General features: G+C 47.3%; 1 protein-coding gene across 8 annotated transcripts in view; it reads right to left on the bottom strand.

Moving 5' to 3' along the window:
• Window positions 1–12,234, bottom strand: part of IKBKG (inhibitor of nuclear factor kappa B kinase regulatory subunit gamma) — a 1,113,418-nt gene that overhangs the window by 547,481 nt on the left and 553,703 nt on the right. The window lies entirely within an intron of this gene.

The raw sequence follows: 12,234 nt of genomic DNA, 5'->3' as shown, positions 1-12,234 counted from the left end.
TTAAAAAACAAAGTCAAATGTGTGAGTAACTAAATCTTAACATGTTTCTCTGGCTCCTCGAGTCATGTCAGATATTTCAGATACTTTTCCCAAACATTTCCACACTCTTGATTGATTTGTGCCATCCCTTCTTCTGAAAATCCCCTCATTCCTCCAGCTCTACAACTCTTTACCCCTTGCTCCCATCGGTTGTTCATTATGATGGACCCTTTTGAATTCCACAGGACTCTTTGCGCACAACGAATAGTCTTCTGCTCTTTACGATATGCGGTCGAACATTCCTCGTCAGCAGGTAGGACAAATGGTGCGACGGATTGCCCTTGGAACTGCCCTTGAACCCTGCACAAAGCTAAATGCACCAGACACAGTGTCTCTGCTAACTATCTCATCGGGAATTAATATTCTAGGTACACCAGAAGCATGGGGGATAAGAGAGCAGATGTAGTAAAATCCTATAGATCTCTCTCTCTCTCCACATGGTTGTACTAGATGTTGTATGCTGCAAAGCCATGTGCATCTACTATCGGATATGAATTTACATCATCATTATTGCCCAGGAGGTCGGAATCAGCACTTCTTTGTAACCTGAATAATACTTCATTAAATACTGCAATACTAGACAAGTTGAAAATATTCACATCCATACGGTCTGCCACACCTGAACACAATAATGAGAAAAATTAGAAAAAAATATAATCATCCATCCTAATATTTATCTTAAATGAAATGTTATGTTATATTCATACAATAACAGTCTCTGGTTTTCATTTGTTCCGCCTTTTCTACTGGAACGAAATGCGAATCCTTAGGGCATACTTAACTTTGAGCCTGCTCCAACTCCTGTGCCGGTGGAGGGGCGCTGGTATCCCTTCATACATCGCTAATATGAACCCAGCTCTTGCTGGCCTCCACCTTCACAGCAGTCAGAGTCGCGAAAATCACTGTGTGGGCCATGGAAATGCTGCTCGTTCCGGCTTTTGGCGAAAGTGGGGACGAAGACCAGGTCCATGGGTAACAACTGTGGTTGGTGTAAATTGTCTGTTTCTTTGTCGTTTTCTCCTGTAGACTGTTGAAGAGAAGACAAAACCTGTGAAGACACTAGTCTGGCACTCTTTGGTAAAGCCCTAAGGTATTCCCGTAACTCCTCACCAAGAATCTCTACTGACTTGTGGGCATCTGATGCTGTGCATGCAGGTGGGAGTGGTGTATGTAACCTACGCCCAGTCGCAATCTCATGTGGACTGAGATGGTGATCCTTCCCAGGCTGATAATAATAAACAGAACAATCGGCAAACAATAATACCAGTTCTTATGCAAATCACTCCAAATTTAGATAGATGGACCTTAAGAACTCAGTTCAACCGCTCTACAATCCTGTTGGCCTGATGGTGGCACACTGACCACAACCTGTGCTTGATCCCCAAGAGCAAAGTGATTTCTGAGAACAAGGCATTGAAGAAGTGGGTCCCATTGTCAGACTTCAGTAGGTCCCAAATTCCCCACTGGGGAAATATTTTGCTGCAGACTTAGCATCAGGGTGTATGACCTCCCACATTTTATCTTCTCTGCTGCTGTCTATCCTCTGCACTTGCCTCGGCTCACCCTCCACCATCACCTGCTGCTCTCCATGAGCACCACAGCACCTACCCCATACCCCTCCCCCCTTTCCCCTCTGCACTTGCATGTTCTGAACACTTACAAGGCATAGTAGGTTCGTTTTCCGCGCCCAGTGTCTCTTTTATATTGTTGTATTTAATTATTTAACATTGCTGTAATTTCATTGGGCCTCATTATGAGTGTTAAGTAAACAAAGTTGGCAAACAAGGACGGCGAGACTCAGCGCAAGGACCTGAATTATAAAGAGTGGAGCGGTGTAGGGAGCGCTGCAGGTGAGTGTGGGTGTGGGGACCTGCCAAGTCCTCCACCAATAAGACAGAACCAAGTTGATTTTACAGATACACTGCGCGCACACACAATATAAATTGCAGTTGGTATATTTTTATTTCCCAAGAAGGTAGCCTGACTAGTAAATCGTCCACGTACTGACTGTCTGTAAAATCAACTTGGATCTGCCTCATTATGAGTGTGGCGGTCTGGAAACAAGGGTGCCGGTAAGCTTACTGGCTCCCTTGTTTCTGGACCACCACACTCTGAGTCTGCCTGCCGGGACGCCTGCGCCCAACTGGTCTCACCCTGCCGGGTGCAGCAGCCCCGGTAGGCCGACTCATCACAGAAGCACCGGCACCATTAGTAACGGTCCTTGAGCTTCCGTGAACCCATTCCTGTGGAGTCCTATTGGACTCCATGGGAATGGAGACTAACATTTTCTGGCACCTAGCTTCCCGGTCCACCGGGACTTGTAATGTCCCTGTGGCACCGGAAAGCTAAGTGCTGGAAACGGTGTTACGAGGTTGGCGGCAACCCGCCGGTCTCATAGGCGGGTTACCGCCGACCTCATAATGAGGCCCATTGTCCATCACCCACTGTCCCTTCCCTATTGTCCTGTGGGCGCTTTGAAACAGTATTTACTTCCTGTATAAGCACCTAACAACCAAACAATAAAAAAATGTAGTAAATAAATACAAGGATCAAACTCGAGCCATCGGGGAAAATGGACCGGTGCTAAACTCCTCTTACCGTCTTCATGGCGTTTTCAGGACTGAATTCCCTACAAACTATACATTTCCCTACAAATCTACTTACCTGTTCTTGGAAGTTTGGTATGAAACTTTCCGCCGGTAGCTCTGCTGCGATTTGTCACAGAGAAGTGTGCAATAGGTAATGTAGTAGTTCTAGAGCCACAAGAAGTAGCTCTACAGGCATTACTGCCTTTCCCGTAAGCTCCTGTCTCCACAGCAAATACGTGGGCGAGAGGGCACACAGCATTATTTCCAAGCACTATTCGGTCAGTACTGTTAAGTATGCGCAGCGCATTTAACTATTCCTACCTCTGTGGAAAGTGTTAGCGCTTTGATTAATCTGGATAACAGCACAGCATAATCCCTCTTCTCTGCCACCTTGACAAGCGTGAATGTAGAGTGAAGGTTACATACACAGAGTCAGAGTTAATAGTAACTGCCTTCCCCTTACTCATTTCTAGTGCCTCTATAGTGCCACTAGTTCTGCTGCTTGCGGGAAGTAACGAGAAGGCAATGGTTTCTCCATCCTGATCTGGTATTCCCCATCCATAAGGCCCAAAACTGCCGCACTCATATGCCTCTCACCAGCGTCCTGATTGATTGCTGTGGACCCATGAACAAAGAGTACCTCAGCTCCCTTGAAGACATTCTCCTTAACATTAGTCCTCTCTTCTTATTCTCACTCATAAGTCTCACAATCGTGGTAAATGTCATCAGGTTTCACTGGTTCGGCTATGTTGTGGGATTGACTAGGTGACACCATACTGGATGTATGGTAGCATTTGATAAGATAACCTCATACCCCGATACTCTCTGGGTCATCAAAGTCGACTTGGACTTTTCCAAGATCACAAAAACTATGTGATCCACATACAATGGGCACTGGGCAATCCATGGTAATGTCTGAAGACTTGAATCGCAAAAGCTGCTGCCGCTTAAGACTGTTCACAAGCAAACTCTACTTGCATCATTGGATCTATTCCGCTGTAGTATGCTAAAGGTTTATGGCCTAGTGATGTTTGTTGGGCCAGGACTGCTGTCATCACTTGCCCCTTTGAATGAGAAAAAAGAAAAAAAAAATGTCCTATAATTCGGGTTCACCAAGAGCAGAGAATTACTGATTGCAGCATTGAGTTCCCGGAAGCAAGCCACCACCTCTTCCGACCATTAGTTCCCGGAAGCAAGTCACCACCTCTTCAGACCATTCTATCGGACCCTTCACCTTCTGTGTTCCCCTTAAGTCCCTGCAGTAAGTGCCTCGTCTAACTAGAGAAGTTAAAGATCCATGATCTACAATACAGAGTCACAAACACTGCTTTAATTGTTTCATCGTCACTAGTTGGTGCACATCCTGAACTGCAGTGTCCCTCTCTCTCTGGCATTACCTTCCTTCCTGCGGGAAATATGACTTGACCCAAATATAATACCTCTGTCTGGCAGTATTTCAATTTTTCTTTGTCCACTGTGTACCTGTTCTCTGCAGGTAGGGTGGAGAGTGTTATTGAAACTCCTCCACACTGCTCTTCTAAAGTGTAATAGACTAGTAAATCGTCCACGTACTGGATTACTGTACTGGACACATGTAAATTCCCCAAATACATTTAAACCACTCTGTTGAAAACACTTGGGAGATTCACAGTACCCCTGGGGCAACCTAGTGTGCTCGAATCTCTGACCGCGATACGTAAACGCTGTGAGGTACTGAGAATCAGTGTGTAAGTGGGCCTAGAAAAATGCATCTATTAAGTCAACCACTGTGAAGTAGGTCGACCCAGTAGGGATATTACAGAGAATGGTAGCAGGATTCGGTACTACCAGGAACTCCGCCTCAACAATGTTATTCAGAGGGTGCAAATCCTTGACCATCCTCCAACTGGACCCCTTCGCTTCTTTCACATGGTAGATGGCCGTGTTACACAGGGACACAGAAGGTTGTATTATGCCTTTCTTCAACAACGCCATAATGGTCTCATAAATCCCTTCGTCAGTCTCTCTAGACATGGGGTACTGCTTTAACATGTGGTAGTATCGTACCAGGTTTCAATTTTATCCGTTCTTCTCCAACACTTTTAACAGCCCCACATTGTAATGATTGCTGGTCCATAAATGGTCTAGCACCTTCTCTAAATCATCCTTCCAATATGGCAATCTATTTATAATGATGAGCATGGTCTGTGGTACTTCCATTTGCTCTATCGCTAACTGGGAAGGCCCCCAATCTCAAAAACCATCTCTCCTGTGTCTTCGGTCTCTTTGAGCAATTGTTCATCGAACGCGTTCCTTAGTAATAAGGTTGCATCGATGCACAAGACTGTGCACCTCTCTTCGCCTTGCTCATCAGAGCCTGAGAAAACAAGCCTGTCCTTGAGAACTACTGCTTCTAGTAAGAGGGGCCCAATTCCTCCGAATCCGCCAAATGATCCACCTCCTCGTGCAAATCCTCCCCTAGCCCTCGGAAACCCTCTCATTTGTCTTTGACCAGGAGCATACTCTTCCATTGGACCTTGTGTCATATGTCGCTGTTGTCCTGATTGTCCCTGCAGTCCCTCTGTTGATCTGGTAATCACTGCTCCTTCCAAACAGTTCTTTGCTAGCTTTTTCTGAACAAGCCTGGCCGCTGCCTTTTATGCCTGCTCCATGCTCTTGTCTTCTCTTGCCTCCTCTTACAAAAATGCACAATATGTGCCTGAATATTCGGCCAACGTTTGGCCTACATTCCTACTACTTTATCATGCTAGACTTCTTCGGAAGTTCCTTTTTTAGCATATGGTAAAAGATAGCCACATTCTTATCCCACGCTTCTCCCGTCTCTGCCCTCCACATCTCTTGCATTAACTGGATATGTGCAACAGGATCGTCGTCTAACTTCATTGTCTTGGCCGAAATAGAATGTATATCTGGTGCATCGGGGTACATAACCTGCAGGGCCCCCAATACCTGTGCCCAGTAATTATTTAAGGTTGCTTCATCATGGATATTTGTATTCAACTGAACTCCTGGATACCCTGATCGCGTCCAAAGCTCATCTGACCGTTATCCCATTACAGCCATGAATACGCTTTTCACTGGCAGTGTGCTTCTCTAATGCATAAATCCACATCCCCGCCCCTGAAATGAGCAAAGGGAGTGTCTTCATCAAATTATTTCGGTCCATGTGTAACCATGGGACAGAATACGCTTTTCGCTGGCCCTTCTGGAGCAACGGAAATTGAGTCACACTCGCCTTTACCTGGGCTCTCCCAGTCTTTCCCCTGCTGCTCACTACAGCCATACGAGTATCAATGCGTGTCTTACGACCCCATGTGTGATCTCTGTTGCTGCTACTAGAGTAGGAGGTAGGGCTACTACAGCCTGTTCTCCCTGCTCAACATCAGATTCCCATTCATCCTAGTCTCCTGCTCCTTTTATCACATCCCCTGGGGTTTCTATGGGCACGGAAACATACTCGGCACTACCGTAGGGTGACGGTTCCCGTTCTCATTGCTCAAGTCCTGTACCCATAATGACACATTTGTCCTCAAGATCCACGTTGACCCGCTTGATAAATGACCTATCCAATCTAACAAGACCTTGTCCATGCCTCCACCTTCCTTCTTCTATGTCCATTACCTGCCTATTGACTTCTACCCGCTCTTCGCTTCTTTGCTATGTCAACAGCACTACCTGTTTCTCTGCTAGCCTCAATGGTTCTTCCTGCTTTTCCACTGCCATGCGCAACCTATCCTTTATCCTAGCGGTAAAAGGCACAGTCTCCCCTTTTTTGCACATTCTCAGCCCTTTATCTAGTTTCCCGGTTGCCGGTCTTTCTCTCTCTCATTCCTCCGCCATTAATCTCTCTGCTAACTTAACAGTCTGGGGAGTTATTCCCTTTCTGCACTCCGTTCTCAAGCTTTCCGCGGCCCTAACCATTGAAGTAGTTACCCTTCCACCATCCTCAGTATTCCGTCTTTTAGGATACGTAGCTGATGGAGGTGTTTCCTGTGTCCGTTTTGTAACCACTGGAGCGGCCGCTGGAGAAAATGGAGGTTTGAACTCTGGGCCGTTATACCCTTCTGCTCTGAAGTCTAGAGTAGAAACACCCATATGAAAATTGTACTTTTTAAGATGGAAAAGCTACTGTGTTATTTGATGAATTATAGCTGTTTTGAGGCAATAACTTTGCTGCTAGATGTATGTTATGTTTTTGAATGAGTGGAATTTTAACTACGTATCTAATTGATTAACTATCTGGGCTATGTAGGCAAGGAAAAGTAGATATATTGAATATGTATGATGTATTTTGTAGGGTATTTTAATGTGTATTTGTGATTTCAATGTATAATTCCTTTTTGTGTGTTTTTATGAGTGCAAAAGGCCTGTCATTTGTCATAAGCACCTAAATAATAAAAATTAAAAAATGCCCTCATGTAGGCGATAAAGAATAGCACCAATATGGGGGCGGTGCAGAAGGAATTCCTGCACCCTCCTTTCTTGGCCCTTCCTATTAGACTAACAATATGGGCCTTCCCCACCCTTCTCATACATCCTCCACAACTCTAAAATATTTAAAAGATTCTCCAACTTCGAACCCTTGTGCCTAGTGACTAAGAAAATATACAGGTTTTCCAACATTCCCTTATCATAGGTCCTCTCATTGGGCCATGAATTGAGCATTTTACTCTCAGTTTCCCAGAGCCATTCTCGATGTTACTTCAAAATCTTTACCTTATAGCCAGGAAGTGCCTGACACAAGTGATTCAGTGGAGTCTCCATACTCCAAATCAGTTTAACTTTTAACAATTTCACTTCAAAATCAATGGGCCTCATTCCAAATCCGGAGGTAAACCGCTGGTGCTACCGGTGGGTTGCTGCCGGAATGTAACACTGTTTCCGCCGCCTGACCGCCACCCGAGATACTGGTGCCACTGGGATATTACAAGTATAATATCAGTAAAATATCAGGCAGCGAAAAATGTTAGTCCCCATTCCCGTGGAGTCCTGTAGTCCTGTAGGACTCCACGGAAATGGGGCCTCGGAAGCACTAGCTGTTACACAGTTGATGGTCGTGCAGAGTATGGGCTATCCCTCTGTCCCCAAGTATCAAACTGACATCCACGATAACACCTGCCAGAATGAAATTTAGGGCCAAAGATGGTAGTCCGTGGTGTCAGGACGCGGGAACAACCGGAAGAACCCCTGGAGCGCTGCAAGTGAAAGTATATGGTTATGAAATGGTACAGTGTGCAGTTATCAAAGTATAAACATCTGAAACACTGAAATACCTGTAAGTGTTGACCCAGATAGGGGTTCTAGTGGCAAGTGGTCTGTGTAGCTGTGTAGAGCGTGAGAATAATTTCTGGCAGGCAACCACCTAAGGTAGGACCGAGGTCCCAATGAAACACGTGATCCGTAGGATATACTGGAGCAGTCCGAGGTCAAAAACAGGAGATCCAAGATTCAGGAGGGCTAAGCAAAAGCAGTCCGTAAGGCAGAGCGTAGGTCGGCAACAGTTGATCAAAGTTCCAAAACAAGTGATGGCAAGACACGAAGCAATCCGTTATGGGAAAACCAGTTCGGCAGCCGAATGTATCCAAAGTTCCAAAAGCAGACGAGGGCTAGACAAAGAGCAATCCGTAGTACAAGGCCGTGATCAAAGTGGGAGTCCTGAACAAAGCGATAGCGACACGTGATCCAAAAGAACAGCTGTGAAGCAACGCTTTCAGTAACTGGACTCCTTTTATCCGAGTTAAGGAAACACGTGACAACGGTCACGTGACGAAAGTTACTAAAACGTTGCCGTATTGCTAGACAACGAGTCACGTGATCCTTGCCGTGCTGTGTCGGACAGTCCTCCGTGGATGGTGTGATCTTTTGTGATGAAGGAGCCTCCAACTCACTTGCCATAAACGTGAAGGGCGATAAACTCCAGTTTTGTCAAGTATGGCATGTCGTGCCCTACAATGCGAAACCTGCTGAGGCAATAAGGTACCTCTATCGGGACGTGTGTTTTTGAGTGCTGCTTGGGATGAGAGTGTGGACGTGGAAAGGCGTGTCTTTTGTGCGGGGGGCGGTGTGACAGAATCCCCCCTCAAAGGCCCACGACCCCGTGGGCTTGCCAGGTAATCCCTATGAAACCGCGACACCAAGAGCGGTGCCTGGACGTCACGGGAATAAACCCAAGAGCGGTCCTCAGGGCCATAACCCAGCCAGTCCACCAGATACTGGAGGCGACCCCTATGGAAGCGAGATCCAAGGATAGCACTGACCTCAAACACGTCCTGAGAAGACAGAGACAGGGGCGGGAGGAACAAGAACACGAGTGGAAGCATGGAAAGGCTTAAGGAGGGAGACATGGAAGACTGGATGGATCCGCCAAGTACGTGGAACAGACAATCGCAAGGCCACGGGATTCAGGATTTTAATGACCCGATAGGGACCCACAAAGCGGGGCAACAATTTGCGACAACCAGGAATCCGCAGGTGTCTGGTCGATAACCACACCCGATCACCCACCTGATACACCGGTGCCTCAGCCCGCTTACGGTCCGCCTTAACCTTCATCACGGACTGCGCCTCGCGGAGATGGACCAGAGTTTGTGCATGAACACCAGCTAGATCACGTACGCAGGCGTTGGCAGCAGGAGTGGCAGAGGAGAAATCAGGGAGCGGTAGGACTCGTGGATGTTGCCCATACATGGAATAGAAGGGAGAAAACCCAGTGGCCGAGTGACGAGAATTGTTGTATGCGAACTCAGCAAAGTAGAGCAGCTTGTACCAAGAGTCCTGGAACTGAAGGGACAGACAACGCAGGTATTGCTCTAGGGCTTGGTTAACCCTTTCCGTTTGCCCATCGCTTTCGGGATGGTATGCCGAAGAGAAGCGAGCATCGATACCCAGGAGTTTGGTAAGAGCACGCCAAAAACAAGACGTGAACTGGGATCCCCGGTCTGATACAATGACTTGTGGTAGCCCAAAGAGACAAAAAACCTCCTTGAAGAACAGGCGCGCCAGTGTTGGAGCCGATGGTATGCCTGTACAGGGAATGAAACGGGCCATTTTTGTATACGAATCGACAATAACCCATATGGTGTCGTAACCCTGCCTACGGGGTAAATCCGTGATGAGATCCATAGAGATGGTGTGCCATGGCCTGGGAGGTATGGGTAACGGCAGAAGCAACCCTAACGGTCGTCCTCTGCGCGTTTTGCATTGTGCGCATATAGAACATGTGTTTACATAGTTTTCTACATCTCTTCTCATGGATGGCCACCAGCACCAGCGATGTAGTAATTCAAGGGTGCGTTGCTGCCCGGGATGACCATTTATGACAGCATCATGCGACCAGGCCAGCGCCTGATTTCTTACATCGCAGGTAGGAAGAAATAGTTTGCCCTGGACAAACGGCAGCCCGTCCTGAAGTATAATGTCCCATTCAGTGAGTGCATGAGGATGTTGAGCAACCCATTGTCTGATGGCAGTGAGCATGGTTGGCGAGGGTGTACACATACAAACAACGTGGCCTTTTCCTAATAATGTGTCTGGGAATGAGGCTAGTGATTCCCCACCGGGAGATCGGGACAAAGCGTCAGCCTTGCCGTGGTTGTGGCCTGGTCGATGTTTTACAACAAAGTCGAAGGCAGCAAAGAACAAGTGCCAACGTACTTGCCGGCTGTTGATGCATTTCAGGGAGGCTAGATCTTGTAGGTTTTTGTGGTCAGTATAGACCATTGTTTGATGCTTGGCCCCCAGAAGATGATGTCGCCAGATCTGGAGGGCGTCTTTGATGGCCAGCAACTCTTTCTCGGTTACCGTGTAGTGGGTTTCGGCTGCCGAGAACTTCCGAGAATGATAGGCCACTGGATGCAGAATACCCGTGGCAGGACACGGCTGAGACAACACAGCGCCTAGAGCAAATGATGAGGCATCCGCTTCCAAAACATAGGGTAGGTCGGGATCGGGGTGTTGCAGGACAGGGGCAGAAGAAAACCTGGACTTAAGAGCCTCGAATGCCTTTTGATGCGTAGGGGTCCATTTGTAAGGAACCTGAGGGCTGGTCAAAGCGGTCAGAGGAGAAACAATGGAGGAGAAGCCTGCGATGAACCGCCGGTAAAAATTAGCGAAACCAAGAAACGACTGGAGTTGTTTGATGTTAATCGGGATCGGCCATTGCATGACAGCACGAACCTTGGACTGGTTCATGGACAAACCCCCGGGGGAGATGAAAAAACCCAGGAACTCCACTTCTTTCGAATGGAATATACATTTCTCCGGCTTAGCGAACAGAGCGTGCGCTTTGAGGCGAGAAAGAACTTCTTTGACATGACAAACGTGTTCCTCCATCGAGGATGAGTAAACCAAAATGTCGTCCAGATATACCACCACGAACGTATCCAAGATGTCAGAGAATACGTCGTTGATAAATCGTTGGAAAGTTGCGGGAGCGTTACAAAGCCCAAAGGGCATTACGGTATACTCGAATAGTCCCTGCTTGGAACAGAAGGCCGTCTTCCACTCGTCCCCAGGCCTCATACGGATCAGGTTGTATGCCCCTCTTAGGTCCAGTTTGGTGAAAATGGAAGCCTTTGTCAGCCTGTCCAGTAGTGTGGAGATGAGCGGTAGAGGGTACCTGTTTTTAATAGTAATGGCATTCAACCTCCTATAGTCTACACATGGCCGCAAGTCGCCTTCCTTCTTTGGCACGAAGAATATTGGGCTGGCAGCCGGGGAACACGATGGACGGATGTGACCCAATTGTAAAGCCTGACGGATGTATACTTTGAGGGCCTGTTCCTCTGGTTGTGACAACGAGTAGATCTTACCCCTAGGTATAGGAACGTCTGGAACCAGATCAATCGGACAATCGTATGGTCTGTGTGGGGGTAGACCCTCTGCAGTAGCTTTATCAAAAACCATGTGGAATTCATGGTATTCTGCGGGAATATTAGCCAGGATGGCCCCCACGGTATGCGAATGCCTAGTGTCAGATGTAATGTCATCAATGTGAGTAGAGGCCATGGCACCCAGGATTGTGGCAGGAGAGGAAAGCGACTCATTTTCTACAAGACAAAACTGCTGACACACTTCTGACTCAAACGTGACTTGTCCTGTCCCCCAATTTATCAAAGGGTTGTGTTGCCGTAACCAAGGTATACCCACTATAATGCCGAATTGTGGTGTAGTGATAAGGTCAAAGGACATGACTTCCCTATGGGTACTCTGGATCAATAGTTCCAAGGGAGCGGTCTGGAACTGGATGGGGCCAGAAGACAAGGATGTGCCATCAACCGCATGTACTGGTTCTGGGTGTTCTTTTCTGACCAGGGGCAGATTGAGACGATGAGCCAAATCTATATCGATATAACATCCTGTAGCCCCAGAATCGATTACAATATGAACCATATGCGTGACCTCTCTAGTGGGTTTCATAAGGGCATGGACTACTACCGGTCTGACGGGGCCGAAGGCGGGTTCAGAGGGATTTGAGGACAGGCTCGCCGGCACCCCCTGAATCATGGGCGAGCCTTCAGAAAACCCGGTGTTTTGTTCTTAGGACGTCGGGGGCATTCCCTTACATAGTGTCCATTTAACCCGCAATAAAAACAGGCATTATCCGCCC

Source organism: Ambystoma mexicanum, chromosome 2p, assembly GCF_040938575.1.
Source record: "Ambystoma mexicanum isolate Mex_15411 chromosome 2p, UKY_AmexF1_1, whole genome shotgun sequence".
In the NCBI taxonomy this organism is placed as follows: Eukaryota; Metazoa; Chordata; class Amphibia; order Caudata; family Ambystomatidae; genus Ambystoma; species Ambystoma mexicanum.
Note: the sequence above shows the minus strand (reverse complement) of the source record. Positions and strands in the feature narration are given on the sequence as shown.